At 42.6% G+C, this 15,355-nt stretch overlaps 1 protein-coding gene across 3 annotated transcripts in view; it reads left to right on the plus strand.

Moving 5' to 3' along the window:
• Positions 1-6,583: 6,583 nt before the first annotated feature.
• Positions 6,584-15,355, plus strand: part of RASSF8 (Ras association domain family member 8) — a 70,721-nt gene continuing 61,949 nt past the window's right edge. Inside the window, exon 1 of one of the 3 annotated variants that reach the window (XM_056516306.1) lies at positions 6,584-6,648. The gene's annotated coding sequence lies outside the window, so the exon portion shown is untranslated. Of the gene's footprint in view, positions 6,702-10,014; positions 10,059-15,355 lie in introns of those variants that run through there. The other 2 variants (XM_056516307.1, XM_056516308.1) reach the window with 2 other exon arrangements.

Below are 15,355 nucleotides of genomic sequence, written 5' to 3' on the forward strand. Positions count from 1 at the left end.
TAGAAAACCCTAATCCAGCAAGGATGTGCAGAAATCTGTAAATGAATGTGTGGTTGTGGATGCAGCATCATATGGGTTTACAAGGCTTTTGAAGATTTTAGCCCCAAAAAAAAAAAAAAAGACACTGTGCAAAAGGAAGAGAAGGGACAAGGAAAGAGGCAGGAAGAAAATTTTACACCCAATAAGAAACAGTCGATAATACAAATATCTGAAACTTACTTTGCCAATTTCTTTGCTCTTTTTCAGGTTGAGGTAGACAGTAAATGAAACCTCTAGAAAACAAAGGACTCAGTGAGGGGCAACAACAGGTAAAACCAGGAAAGGGCTTTTCACAGCTCTGATTTCCAATAACTTACTTGTAAGCCATAGAACTCCCAATTATCCTAAAACAGCCATCCAATTTGTTTCTCTGTGGGGAAGCTTGGCTCACTCGGGTCATAAGGATCAGGAAATTAGTTCTTTGTTGAAAGAGAGTATCCTGCTCTCTCATATTTCCCAACCTACCACAAAAGCAAGGAGTTAGACTGAGAGAAAGGCTTTACAAGACAATAGGGAAACTGTTTCCCACAAAGAAATGAATCTGCTGAACTCAGGTTAAATACAGACCTTGCAGAGCAAAGCACCAATTCTGCAACAGATTTGTAGGACAGCCTAAAACTTCAATTACAAAGTTTCTGGAGGTGCAGGGAAGTGTCAGTGTTCATTCCCAAGCTTTTCCAAAAATCCCTGAGAAGTAAAAAAACTCTTCTTTTTTTCTCATGCAAACTTCTTAAGATGGAAACCTCAGCAGCAATACTTTATTCTGTGGTGGGTTTTTTCCTTCTCCATTTTAATGTGTGTTTTGAAAGCCCTCTAGGCATCTATTTGCATTTTCCAAAAGCTTTGGAGATCTGGCCCTAACTTACTTATGAAAATGGGGCTTAAGCCCGGGAACTACTGAGGTGTTTTTAAAATTTTGCACTTTTAAAGTATATTTTAAAGTATATTTTGCACTTTTAAAGTATATTAGCCTTGATTTTGCTGCTTCAGGGGACAGGTAATTCCTATAATTTTCAATAGAGATGAAATACTGCCCAGCAGGAAAAAGTTGAGGGTCTAGAATTTATTGACATGGTCAAAATATGAAAGGGGTTTGGTGATACTTTTTATGTGCATGATAAAATCTGTGCATAATAGAAAAGCAGGCATGTCTTTTGGCACACCTGCCAGCTTTACAGAAGAATAACAACAAAACTGATTTATAAACTGAAAGTGAATATAGTTATAAATACATTTAAATATATTGCTGATGAGCCAGATGTTACACTGGAAATGATAATTGTTCTAAATCAAAAGTAACAGTACAACATCAGAGCCTTAAATATTCCTGGTTTTTGAACTCCATGGAAGGATGTCCTATTACCCTAAAGTTTTGTATCACACCTGGAGAGAGAGAGGATTCTGCTATGCTTTACAGGAAAAACAAAACCAAAACACCCAACCCAAAGAAACATGGGAACTGCAAACGTTTTACAAGTTTTCTGTGCATTATAAAAGAATATTCCTGTCTAAGTGTCCTTGATCAGAGAAGGGCACAGATTTCCAGACACCCAGCAAATTAACTCCTGCATTAAATATTACACCCGTTTCAAGGGCACATTTCCAGGTTTCTAAATTAAAATCTGCTCCTTGTCATTCCCTCCTAGTTAAGTTAACTATTTTTGTCCCCATCATGGGATTTCTTTTAAGGTGTAAGTTTTTTTTCTCTGCTGAGCCAGCTCTCCAACAGAAGACTCATTTCAGATAGTTTGATCTTCAGATGGTTTCTCAGTCCTTGCTTGGGTGCAATTGCTCTGTCACCATCTGGGTCTCCCAGGCAAGAGAGATGCAAGCCCCCACAGAGATATTAATTTGTTTTAGCTGATGTCTGGTCACTTTCTCAGAGCCACAGTACATCATTTTCTCTCTTCTGAATTGCTTGAGATTAATAGTTAATTAAATAATTAAAAATAATTACTTTCCAGGATTTGGCAAAAAGGTGATGCACCATACTTGCATAAAACTTAACAGGCAGAGCATTTTTGTTGTCATTATGTTCAAATTAATGTCTGAAGGCTGATTATTGGTATTGAAATTATTTATTGAAATTATTGGTAATTTCTCCTCTCTTATCATATGACACTTAGATTTCCTCTTATTTGCATTCTGGTTTCAGAATTGCCAAGGTTCACATCTTTCTTGCTTCTCTTTGTAACCATGGTAACTACAAACTTACTTTTTTTCTCTAAAGAAAGCCAAGACTCTTGGGCAGTGATCTACAGAAGACTTGAACTTGAAGAAAAATACTTTAAAAATTACAGATAGATAACTATTGATTTCAACATGTCTTTAAAAACTGGTTTAAAGGTGTTCATCCAAATTTTATAATCTTATGGCCAATGCATGAGGGTGAGGTCTGTTACTAATGTTTCACTCCTCTGTAACATTCCCCCACATTAGACTTCAACATGTTCCTCTAGCTTTAGTGAACTATCTCTGAAGGAAGATGATGACCAAGAAAAATCAGAGGAAGAAAGCCATTTGTTGATGGACAGAATCAGGCTCACCTGATTCCTATTCCTGTGCAATAAGCAGAAGAGCCACACTCATGAATATTGAGTATCTTGCCTGCCAGAACTGTAACTATCCCTGAATATATTCATACTGTGCTTAGGCTGGACCCAGGAACTGGGAGAGTTACTGCTGGTACTGACAACAAAAATAAATTTACTCTGGTTGCTTATTTAAAGCTAATTCCCTAGTTAGTGTGAGTTAACATTCATGGCCAGGTCACAGAGAAAGGGGAAAAATTTGGTTTGGGATTCTTTTTTGAGCTCCTTTGGATCTCTTCCACAGAGCCGAGTCTTGAAATCTGCAGTCCCTGTGAGTAGCCAGAATCTTCTGTGTGAAACAGAAATAGAACCTATTTCCCATCTTAGAATATCTGTCTTTTGAATTTCAACCATTTGAAGACTGAGATTGCATTTTTCTGTATACTGAACACAGCACATCACTCACACTCAATGCAGAGCAAGGCAAGACCTAGAAAACACAGAGGAGAAACAACCAGGAATTATTGCTCCTCAGGCTCCAAGAAATAAATATTAACTGAAAAGAAAAACAAAACTAAGAAGAAAGAGTTTGAAGAATGCACTTAAATTTTAATCAGATGTATGTTTGCTTCCCCTGACTATGAGACAGCAGCTCTATTTTAAAAGAAACCAGCCTCTTGAAATGTTCATTTTATAGTTAATCAAATACACCACTGGACATAAATTAACCCCACTCCAAATTAGCTTGTTTTTCTGCTTGTTGGGTATCAGTCCAGATTTATTTGCTATGGACCAAATTCAGCAAAATACTTAATCACATGCCCAACTTTGATCATGCAAGCAGTCCCACTGAGACTATTCTCATGCTTGGATATATGTACACAGTTAAATAACTGGCTGGATCCAGCCCTACTTTTCCTGAAGAAAGCATTTGCAGAGACAGAGTTTGTTCTGTTCTGACCATGAAGAGCTTCCTGCAGACCCATGAAAGTGAAAGCAGCACTGATCACTTGTCACTGGTCACACAGAGCTGTTTCTGTTCTCAATGAGCCAGATTTTATAGTCTGGATTAAATTTGAAGAGCCCACTGAGACACTGAATTTCTCAAGGTGAAAATGACAGTGGCAAGGGCAGCAGTAGCTGCTGATAGATCAAGGAGAGGAGGAAATTAAGGAACCTCAGAAACATTCTCTTCCTGATTTTGGTCAAAAAGGCATCATTCTTGGAAAACTTACATAACCAAGAGGCATGTGGGCCTATTTTCTCCTTTCTGTTCTCATTATAACATATGTGTAAGGCTCTGCATGTGTGTGGCTGTGTGGTATAAACAATTCCCTGTGCAACTAGAACCCAAAGGATATTTTACTCCTTTCCTGGGGTACTTAAATGATCCCTTTGGCAAAACCAAAGCAGGATCTTCATGGGAAAGCTGCTTTCCTACAGATCTGAAAACTTCTCTGGCTAGGTCCTCCTTAGCCAGCACCAGCACAAGTTCTGCCCTTGTCTGGTACAATTTAGCATCACTCCTTGACATCTCCCTAACCAGTTTTCTGGGGAAACAAAGCATCTTGTTCTTTCACACAAGAGCAGCTATGTTACCTAAGGGAGGTATTTGTACAATTTTAGCCCCATTTCATGGCTGGATTTAAGCCTGATTCCCCCCTTTTTGCTTAAATGACCACTGTCATCTTACCTGTGCTAGCCTTAGCCAAATTCTGGGTCAAATTTATGCAATCAAGGCAACACAGGAATTCGATTTTCTCTTTTTGCCACCACCTCACATTCCAAAAAGAGTTACATTTTTTTGATGCATAAAATCACTCTTGAAAATGTATTTGATTTCCTCTCTGGACATCCTGTCATATCAAGCCGTGCAAAAATTGCTCAGAAAAATTCCCAAACGCTATTTCGAAGCACTGGAAATGCATTCCCTTCGGTGACTTCACAACCAAATTGTAAAGGGAAATAGGAAGAAATAAGAGATTAGAATATAAAAAATGCCCGTGCCCAGCCAGCAAGTCGAACACCACAACAACACTGAGCATAAACATTTTATGCCTTGTTGTGTATGTGCTGAACATTCAGAAATCTCTTAATTGTGGCCATTAATTTCCCCTCTATAAAGGGGTGTTTTTCATTCACCAAACTTTCTCACAGGAAATTACACAGAAAAGTGTATAAAAATTATTTTGTTGCGCTTGAGAAACTAATTGGTGAGTGAACTTTGAATAGAGAACACGATGTTTGATGTTGTGGCCCCGCTTCTGCTGAACACCTGGAGCGGGCAAACAACACAAACTCAATGACTTATCAAGTACTTGTTTTCAGTAAACCATTAACTCCTTCAAAAAGGCTTTTCTCCTCCTAACAATAATTTCCCAGGTCATATAGCTCCAATAGCTTCCCAAATCATTCACTCCATAAGAGTCCCTGGGAAGCCTGAATTTTGGGAAAATTTCTCCCATGAGTTTTATGGCTCCTGTTGTGTTTACAGGCTTTTGAAAAACAAAAGGAAGCAGTGGTATATTCTGAGAACAGCAGCCCTCGGGATCTTGACAGGTATATTTGGTTAAATATTTTGCAACAAAGAATCTACCTAAAAAACGCACCAAGGTTTTAGGACATTGTATGACATTCTTGAAAGTCATAGTAAAAAATGCCTAGTGCAAACAAATCTCATCCAGTAGAGTGCAGAATTAGTCATCAGCAACATTCCTTTTTCCTTTTATCCCTCTAGTGTTGTTTTTTTTTAAAGTTTCTTAAACTGAAGGTATGTGTGTGTAACTGACCACAGAAAGCACATGGTCCCCCAAAGAATAATCCAATTTTTACAACCACGCCTTGACTTCATGTTGTGCTGAAGGCTCCTCTCACAGACGGCTTAGCACCTCTTCATCTAAAAGAGGATAAAACTGCCTAGACAAAGGAATAAAAGTCTTCTGAAGGCATTTGTAGTAGGAACTTTGGAGGTGTGGTTACAAAAAATCTGCTTATCAAAAAGAACCCATGAAGAAAGATCATAACCCAAGATCCAGACCTACTAGGAATATTTGCGCAAATTTCCCCAAACCCAAATCTCACAAATATTTATTTGCCTGTATTTAAAAGTTGTATGGAAGCAAAACCATGGTTTCCTCTGAAGGATCAATAATTAAAAAAAAAAAAAAAAAAATCTCGATAAAAACACTTCGAGATGCTCAAAACCGACAAGAGGAGTAGTGATAACACAAACAAGAAAGAAGTTCTTTTGATGAGACTCTTCTTTAAGTGACCAGCATGTCCTGGGCACGGCACAGGCAGTTTTGGGAAGGCCATAGCCCAGGAAGAGCTGGGACCGAGCGCTGCTGCTGTGCTGCTGCAGCTGCTGAGAACTGAGCGCAGACCCTGCGCCAGCAGAGTGAAAAATGCCTGTGCATCACTGCGCTGAACCTCATTTCCAAATAGGCTTCGGATTTTTTAATGGTCATTTTCCCAAAACTGATTAAAACTTCATACTCGAAACTTTTTGCCCAAACAGCCGCCTGCAATCTGTGCTGCTTTGAGGTTTATGATTTTTTTTTTTTTCCTGGGGAATTTTCCATCAACAAAATCCCAATCAGCAACAACACTGCCTGCCGGCATCCCGGTTCCAACAAGCACCCAAGGCATTCTTGTTTCTTCCAGAAACAATAAGGGGGGATATACAATCTCGTTGGAGCCGAGGTGCGTGCTCTGGAGCGGGCGCGGAGGAAGGAGGGCGGGCGGTCCGGCTCGGCTCGGCTCCGGCGGGGCTGCAGCGCCGCCGCTCCCGCGGAGCGGGGCCGGGCCGGGGCGGCGGGGGCGGCTGCGGCTTTAAGAGCTCCCACAATGCCGTGCTGGCGCCCCGGTTCCGTTACATGCCCCCCCGGAGCCGGGGCAGCGGCAGGAAGGAGGCGGAGGAGCCCGCCCAGCCCCGCGGGGCCGGGGGAGGAGCGGGGCCGGGCCGGGCCGAGCGGAGCTGCGGGCGCTGCTCCGGCCGCGCCGCCCCCCGCGGGCAGCGAGGCGGGGTCGGCGGCCGCTGCCGGAGCCGCCGCGGGACGGGCGCCCGGAGCCACGGCCGGTGAGTGCTGCTCCCCGGTGCTGATCCCCGTCCCCGCTCCCTCTCTCTGGAAGGTTTGTGACCCTTCCCTGCCTCCTCCTCGCTCGCCAACTTTCCCGTCCCTCTCGCCCGTTTCCCATCTCCCCTCGCATTTTCTTTTTTTTTTTTTTTTTTTTTTTTTTTTTTTTTTTTTTTTTTTTTTTTCCGTTTTCGGCTCTGCTGTTCCCCTCTCTTCTCTTCCCAGCCCTCTCCCACTCCCTTCTGACCTTTCGCTTCTCCGTTCGCGGCTTCCTCCGGCTTTTCCTCTCTCCTGGCATTCTGTCTTTCTCCGTTGGGCATCGCGTGGAAAAGTAAGGGATATTTCTCCGTGTCCTTGAGGAAGGGAATTCAAAACCTACTTTTCTTACACAGGGAAATCTTTGCAGTAGTTTTCTTTCCCCTTCTCTTCCTGTCACCGGAAAGAAAATTGAACCTATTTTTCTGCTTTTCATTTTTTCCCCCTTTTTCCTACGTGGACTGTTTGTTTTGATCTTTTTTCTTCTCCCCCTTCTCCGGGCAGTGCCGGTTTATTTCACGATTAATCTCTTTTATTCCTGCTCCAACCCCTCCCTCTCTCTTTTTCTTCCCTTGTAAGAAGAAAGATTAGAAGAAAATGTGTTTTGCCAGCAGGGAATGCGTGAGACTCTTTGGTTTGGGATTTTTTTTTTTTTTTTTTCTCATCGGGTACTATTGATGAGAAAAGCTTAAGCAAATACAGTGCGGTAGGACAATCCCGAGGCATGAACTTTGAAGGGTAAGGAGATGGATTCTGCTGCTTGGTTTCTCCAGCTCGGAAGTGTTTTTGGGGAGGTCTGGTCCAGGGTCCGGTTTGGGGTGAGCTAGTCCTGTGTGTGCCAGGCTGCTTTCTGTCCAGCAGAACGGTGATTTAAACGCAGTCCTGAACTGCATTTCACGGTGCTCGTGGGTTTCGTCAGTGTGCAGGACCAGGAGCGGGGGAAGGTTGCAGATTTCGGTGACCCCTTTGGAATTACACCTGTCACGTCTCCCGTCCCCAAGCCGCAGGTGTGTCGGAGGTTGACACATTCCCAAGATCGCTGGAAGCTGCTCACATCCGTGGCGAAAAGTGCTGCCGGGGCTTTAGCAAGCGTGGTTCGGAGCTGTGAGTTCCTGCCTCGGCTCCAGTCAGTATCACACGTTGAAATTGAGCGTTTGCCGGGCTGTGGAGAGCGAGCAAATCAATTGCCTAATGATTTCTGCAAAGACACCTGTTTAAGGGCTTTCAGGCTCCCAGCTAATTGTATTGGGAGCGGTGCGATTGTGTGAAGGGCTTTGTCTTTTTCAGTGGAGAATATGTAGCTTGTGAATGAACAGTCAACTCTTTTGACTGGAGGTGGTTCTTCTTTCTGTTATATTTCCTCTTGATAGGTACCGTTCCAGAAGCTCAAAACACCGTGTGGCTGAACTTACTTTTTCCCCCCAGTTTCTTTAAAGAAGAGAGAAAATTTAATTTCGGATTAACTTTTTGTTTGATGATATCTCATTGGAAAGTAGGCTAGACATGAAATTGGAAGTACTTCTCTGAGTCTTAGAGAATTTTTTTTTATACAGAATGAATTGCTGAGTGAACTGACTGCTTGGGATTGGATTCATGGTATTTAGTTGTGTGCCCTTTAGGACACCTGAGAGATAAAGGTGGTTCACTTCTTACAGTTAAGTAATCTCCGCATCCTTTCCACCTTCATGAGCCTAGCAGAATTCGATCCATTATTTGAATTAATCTTGTTTTTAATCTTTCCTGGAGATGAACAAGTCTGGGATAGTTGGAAATACGAGGAGAAAAATACCAAGTCATATTTAGCAAGAAGTTTAAGTCTTTTCAAAACTGCCCCGAACTGTTACTGGAAACAGCAGCAACAATTCTGACGAGCCAGATTAAGTTATTAATATAACTTGTTAAAATCTGTTTGAGGGGAGCTCTGAAAAGGAATGGAGACAGCGTTGCTGACAATGCAAAGCTGAACACTGAGGATGGTGGGTTCTGCTCCTGCTTCTGCCATCGCAGGGCAGTGCGACCTCCCGGGATACTGAGGTTGTCCTGATTCTCCTAAGTGCTTTTACACATGATTTGTAGGAATAATTGCGTGTAAATGTTCAGCTGTGGGTTTGATTGCTTATGAGGTGGTAGTTTGGCTTGTGCTAATACTCATTCTTGGAAAGTTGTGGCGATCTTGAGCATCACCGTTTATTTTGAGCAACACTGGAGTTTTACACTGCTGCAAAGGTTTTGAGACTGGGGTTATTTTTATCCCCTGAATGTCTCTGACAGTATCAGTGCATGCTTTTTCTGTGGTCTCTTAAGTCTCCCTCAAGCTGAATATCAAGGACAGCACTGACCTCTCCAGAAAGAAACTGTTAAACTGAATTACAGGGTGGAAAACTGTCCTGTGGGGACTGGGCTGGGGACCCCCCTCAGCGTGATGCTCACTGTTCCTGGTAATTTTATTTTGTGAGGTCTGTTATTATGAACTTAGTTTAGTCCACCAATGCGTTTGCTTTCTAATTTTAGGTTTTTTTGCTTGGGTTTTTAAGTCTTTAAGACTTCTGTCTTGACATTAAATGTCAATGTTTTATGGTTTTCTGGGGCTTTTTTGAAAGCCTGGGTTTTCCTGTAATTTTTTTCATGGTGGGGTTGGGACTTTACAGTGGGCTGAGATATATTATAGTCTGCCTGCCTTCCTGTAAGGTTTGAGACTAGGACACTTTGTAAATGCGAGCCTCTAACCTGTTGCTTGTTTCTCTTCAGTGAAAATGAGATTCGATTCTGTATAAAGTTGTTATTAGGCAAGTGTAGGTGTGGTTGTGTGTATAAAACTCGCTGTCCTCCTGTATGTGCACTTAGCCAGCTCCCTTGCTTCTGAATCTGGACAGTGAATCTAGTTTCAAATTCAGTTTCATAAATAACTTAATTCTTCCCACCCTTCCCATTCCCCTTCAAAGCATGTGATGATCTCAGGCCTTTGACAGGAGTGGTTTTCCTGGCTGATAAGGGGATGGCTGTGGTGTTTCTCCCTGTATGTTATCTCTCTCTGTGCTGATAAAGGCTGGGGAGGGGGTTGACTGGTCTTTGTGTGCCATCCTGCTCCATCTCTCTCCAGTTTGTCACCTGGCAAGTTGAGATCACAGAACTTGTCCTGCTTGGGGAAGGAAGGTGGGTTCAAGCTGTGTAGGTGCAGGGGTTTGTCACATCTGCCAGGGGAACTGCAGACCACTCTGGGTTACTTCACTCGGATCTCTGCAAGCATCTGCACGTCTTTGTGATGCCATAAATATGGAGAGTGTTAATGTATCTGAGAAGAGCCCAGGAGACAGCAGGCACTGTGAGCTTTCAGATGGCAGCGCTTGAGAAATCCGCTTGGTTCACCTTGCTGCTTGTGAGTCACTCCTTAAGGAGGGAAGAATCTGTTTATTTTCTCGTTGTGCTTGGAAAACGGGCTCCCCCACAACAAAAGACCCTGTAATGCTTGCTGCAGTGCAGGATTATTGCACAAAAGCATCTTGCTGTGCAGTGCTGTGGCTGTGCTCGGTGTTGTATGATAACACATGTTTCTCAGCTGTTGTTGATTCCTCAGTGGCACCGACTTCAAAGGAATGTGCTGAAAGAGAGCTGCAGCCAGGGAAAAACGGGGTTTGTTCCAGTGGCCTGTACCATCCATCTGTTTAAATACTCTGCTGAACTGTTCCAGAGTGTTCAGGCATCCAGTTAGGACTGACAAGCAATTACAGCTGGGAGTAGAGCCTGCTGCAGAGAGACCACCTAGGGGAGGCTTAAGTGCTCCCTCCCTTCTGTGGGTCAGAGCCCCCCTGCCCTCCCAGCCAGCCAGGAGAGATAAGGCTTCTCATCGGGGTATCTTTCAACATGACATTGTCTAATTCCTAATGCTGTTGAGGATTTATTTATTTTTACTCTCCAAGCTATCTTTAGCACAAGAAGGGAAGGATGGTAATGAGGACAGACGGTCATCTCTGTAGTCTCCTCTGTGTGGGTAGTAAGGTAGATCTGTAATTTAAATGAGTAAATATTTATAAAGAGATTTTTTTTTTTTCATATGTATGGGATAGTTCACAGAGTGTGATCTGTTGATCACTCATGTCTCCAAAGGTAGTGATATACTTTACTGGATTAATTTTGGCCAATTACATTGTCCTCTTACAAATTGAGTTTGGGTAAACACTTTATAACTTCATCCACAGTAAGTAAAAAAAACTCCAGTGTACTGCATTATAATACAGAAGGATGCTGCCAATTCCAAGTATTATAAGTTATGTTTTTACTTGAATTCCAGTATTTGAGTCTCCTGTGCAGGACACGTCTACACCCATCATTGCCAACTGAATCTTCATATCATGGCCTGTGTGTTCTGTGTAGCCCCAGATAGTGGAACTCAGAGGAAATAGTAGCAGAGAGGCTACAAGTAATCCATGGATAACCTGTGAAGATCCCTGAAGTTTTTCTGTGGGACTGACATTAATTTTGAGGATTGGAATGAGCAGTGTAGATAATGTGTGTTTCAGCTAAGAGGGTTTAACCTTCTTTGCTAATGGAAAATGCTCATGCAGATGCACTAAGAGGATATTTGAGCTTGGAAAAGTTGTGAGGCACTCCAGTTTGTTTTTCACCTGCAAGCAAGCAGCACAGCTTTAAAGGTGAGCTTGAATGTTGTCCTCTGTGGTATTGCTCCCTCCTTGGTAGTGTGATGTGACATCTGTGCCTTTGAAAGGAGAGTTCTTTCTCTCCATGTTGGCGGTCATGATGGTTTCATGGTATTTTGAGATGTCAGATTTTAATGCCTTACTGCCCCTTTGAGCAGAAAGGGGAGGGAATTCTAGAAATGTATAATGCAACTGACTTCCAGCTTCTGCCCTTGCTCCAGGCTTGACATTGTAGTATGAATTTATTTACTTGCTTTGAAAGCTGTACTCGGTGTAACCTTGACTTTTACTTCCCTTACTGCAGCAGCACCTGACGTGTTTCCAGCCTGTACCTTGCTCAGCCTCTGCCTTGTCCAGTTTTAAACTGGCCACTTAAACTGTTGCTGCTTTCTTTGTATTGTGTTCTCTCCAGGAATCTTCAGAGCTGGGACTTCCTTTTGCTTCAAGTGAACTGGAAGTGTTTTGCTAAAATGTTTTTGGACTCCTGAGGTGTTTGTCGATGTTTCCAAGCTGTTGTTCAAAAGGAGTTTGGAGTTTCCGGAAGAACCTTTGGAAACTTTAGGCTTTATTGTCAGTCAGCAGTTCCATGAACAGGGATAAAGAGAGGCTGTAATTCTGCTGGGCAGCCAGATGTTTTGTGTCTGTGCTGAAGTGGGGAGACAGTGTGGCTTCAGTGTGAATGTCATAGGGCTGTTTGGGGATCTTCAGCAGATCAGATCTGCTTTGTCTCCTCTCCCTCCTGCCATGCCTGTGCTGATGGTAATTATTTCCTTGTGAGTAAAATGGGGTTATTGACAGTAAAGCTTGACTTCTTGCTTTCTAAGAGATAGATATTTGCTTGTCAGTCTGTGTTTCTTAAATACTAAGCTTGAAGCCATATAAAAGCTGCATGTATCTTGACAATTAGTGAATTTATAGCAAGGATCCAGTAGATTAATATTAATGTTAATTCTGACTAGTGTGGCATTAAGTGAACTTTAAAAGAAATCAGTTTTCCTTGCAAACAGAGGAGAGAACTCTCATTGATGCAAATCCCCCAGTTCCATACTAAATTGCACCTCTTTTAGGCACTTAAGCACTTGTTAAATCTGTGTCTGTCCTTGTCTTTCTTCTCCCTCTTCTATGTGACATGAGTGGAAAGTTAAAAGGAGCTCCTCAGTGGCTGCACATGTCAGTCTTACCGGAGAAGAAAGTAGGAAGATGCCACAGCTGATAAGATTTAGAAGTTGATATTGGGAATCAAGAGAGCAAATGCTTAAGTGTGCCATTGCAGCTGTGTGGCTGGCAATATTCACTAGCAGTAGTACCTGGAATAATAATTCCCATCCAGAGAGGAACATATGGCAGTGGTTGAATGCCCTTGTCCTTGCCCATCAGGAAGTGATTGTGGTGGTTTTTTGGTTATTTTTTTTTTTTTAGAGAGCTTGCCCTGGGCTTCATCTGTGCCTTTAAGTCAATCCAAGCATTTGTAGTGTTTTCTGTGGGGACAAGGGCAAACTTCGAATAAGCTGAGTTGGGGACGTGAGTATTTTGAGCAGTGGAAGTGACATAGAGGAACACAGGACTAACAAAGAACAGTCACACTGAATACAATGCAGTGTTTTCATGCAGTTAATGGGATTGGAATTGGTAACCTGATACTCCAGAGAGATAACAAAGGCTATTTAGCATACAAGGGAATGTAGATTTTTTTTTTTTTTTTAAGGAGTTGGTAGAGTGTAGCAGAATCTTTTGTCAGAGCTCATTCTAGTGAACAAGTTCTGGCCGAAAATGACTGAATTAACAACAGTTTATGAAATACTCTGAACAGAAAAGGAATTTTCTTCTTTACTACCAGTGTTCTTTCAGTGCAGTTCTTGTAATTGCTTAGCAGTTTACCTGCTTCCCCCATGTCCTGTGAGCTTAGCTTTTGTTTCAAACTGAATTACACCATAAATTAAGAGTCTTTGGGCTTTTCCTCTTCCGAGAATGGAAGAGAGGAGAAAAATAAAATGAAATGTGCAAAGCTGTCATAACAAATGGGCTACCCTGCTGTTCCCTTCTTTCCCAGAAACAGACCAGAGAGTGACTGGCTGATAGAGACCACAGTGTGCCACTGGGGGTGAAGCTGTCCTGTGTGACACCACAGAAAACTCTCTTTAGGTGGCTTTTGATATCGTGAGCATGGACATTTGTGATGGTGATCACATGTAAGAAAACCCAGTCCGACCTCATAGCTCAAGAATTAAGGTGATATTCTATTTAAGCTTGCTGCTTGCCTCCTTTGTGGTTTCAGTGAATCACAGGAACTTGCAATCCACGTGGGCAGGGCTAGAAGATAAGAAATACCTTCGGTGTGTGTGCTACAGCAGGAGAGCTGGGCGTGAGTTTGCTGTTGGCAAGTTCTACCTGCCGTGGGTTGGTCATTTTCTGAAGCAGAACTGAAGGGAAGAGGCTCAGCTTGCTTGGGTAGGGTGCAAGAGAGCTGGGTTCCTGCCAGCAGCCAGAAACCACAATTTAGAAAGTTCTCTAGTGGTGGGTTTGGTTTTACTTCAACTGTTAGCAAGACAGAAGGGGGTTTGGGTCTATCAGGGTTGCTGGTTTTCTGTCTGTAACTCACTGCAAAGTTCCTCATCTGCCTTGATCAGCAGCCTGGGCTGCTGGAAGGTGTCCTGCCCATGGCAGGGGGTGTGTGTGAGGTGCTCTTCAGGTCCTTCCCAGCCAGAGCATTCTGTGATCCCATGGTCATGGGCTGGATTTGCAGTGTGCCTTTGGAAGCATGGTGCTCATTCCCAAGCCGTGCTGCTTTCCTGCTGCCATTCTGTCAGCATTAGTGACTCTCCTGTGCTCCCTGTGTGTGCCTGATGGCACTGCCACTCCTTCCTGCCCTGCCACCAGGCATCCTGAACACACCCTCCTGACTTTGGGGCTTTACAGGTGCCCCAGCACAGCTTTTCCTTTTGGATGAGAGGGAAGGACTCTTGCAGTTTCCCTTCACATCTCCCAGCCACAGAGCATTCCTCCAATTCCTCTGCTGCTGATCTATTTAGAGTAGAGCAGGGGAACACTTGCTTTGCTGTTTCCTTGTGCAGGAGTTGGGTTTAACTTGCACAAAGCACCTGTCCTGCTGTGATCCTGGCATCCTGTCACTGCTCATTTCCCCTGCTCCTTCAGTGACAGTGTTTTTGTTGCTGGCAGTTCTCTGCCTTAGCCTTCTAGAGAAGCCCAGCAAGAAATTTTCTAGAATTCTTCCACTCTCTCCCTCCCTTTGTCCTTCACTGACCTCTAACCACATTTTTATCTTTCTTGACAAGATGCTTAGTTTCATTTATCAGCTGCTTTTCCCTTCATTCTTCAGCTTTGATTATTTTTTCAGGAGCTGCATAGAAACATTAACCATTACAGATGAGCAGAACAATCAAATATAGTCACATTCCTTAGTGTTTTGCTTTTTTTATTGTTTTCTAACACTAAAGTGCCTGTGGCAGGTAAATATTTTTTATGTACACTACTTGTCATGACAAAAATATCCATCCTCAGCACAGGATAAGGAACTGCAGTTGGCTATATTTTCAAATTACAGTATACCAATATTGCCAACTGCAAAAGCCCTGTTTCCCTCCTTGTGCATAAACTAGTGTAATAAGTTCTGAGGTTTTTTTAAGTCATTAACATTTTCTGAATTTGTATTTACAAGATAAAAATGTGACATAAATAGAAGGAAATGGCAAATACACTTTCTGTCTTAGTCTCGTGGCTTCCTAAGTACTTGACAAATGCTCTGTTGCCTCTAGATAATATTATTTTGTTCCAAAAAAACTGAAATATTACCTCAACTTTTGTAAAAAAAGTTTGCTTTAATTTTGGGTATCAGAGCAGAGAATGACTGGATTTATTGAAATATATGCTGCAAGAGTATTTCTTTCCTATTTTGCAGTGCCCTTCATGCTTGTCATTGTAAGTGTATATGCAAAAGCCTAAATAATTGGAAATCTATATGCTTCCTGAGCATGTTTACTTTAATAGTCCACAATGATCT

Source organism: Oenanthe melanoleuca, chromosome 1A (assembly GCF_029582105.1).
Source record: "Oenanthe melanoleuca isolate GR-GAL-2019-014 chromosome 1A, OMel1.0, whole genome shotgun sequence".
Taxonomy (NCBI): Eukaryota; Metazoa; Chordata; class Aves; order Passeriformes; family Muscicapidae; genus Oenanthe; species Oenanthe melanoleuca.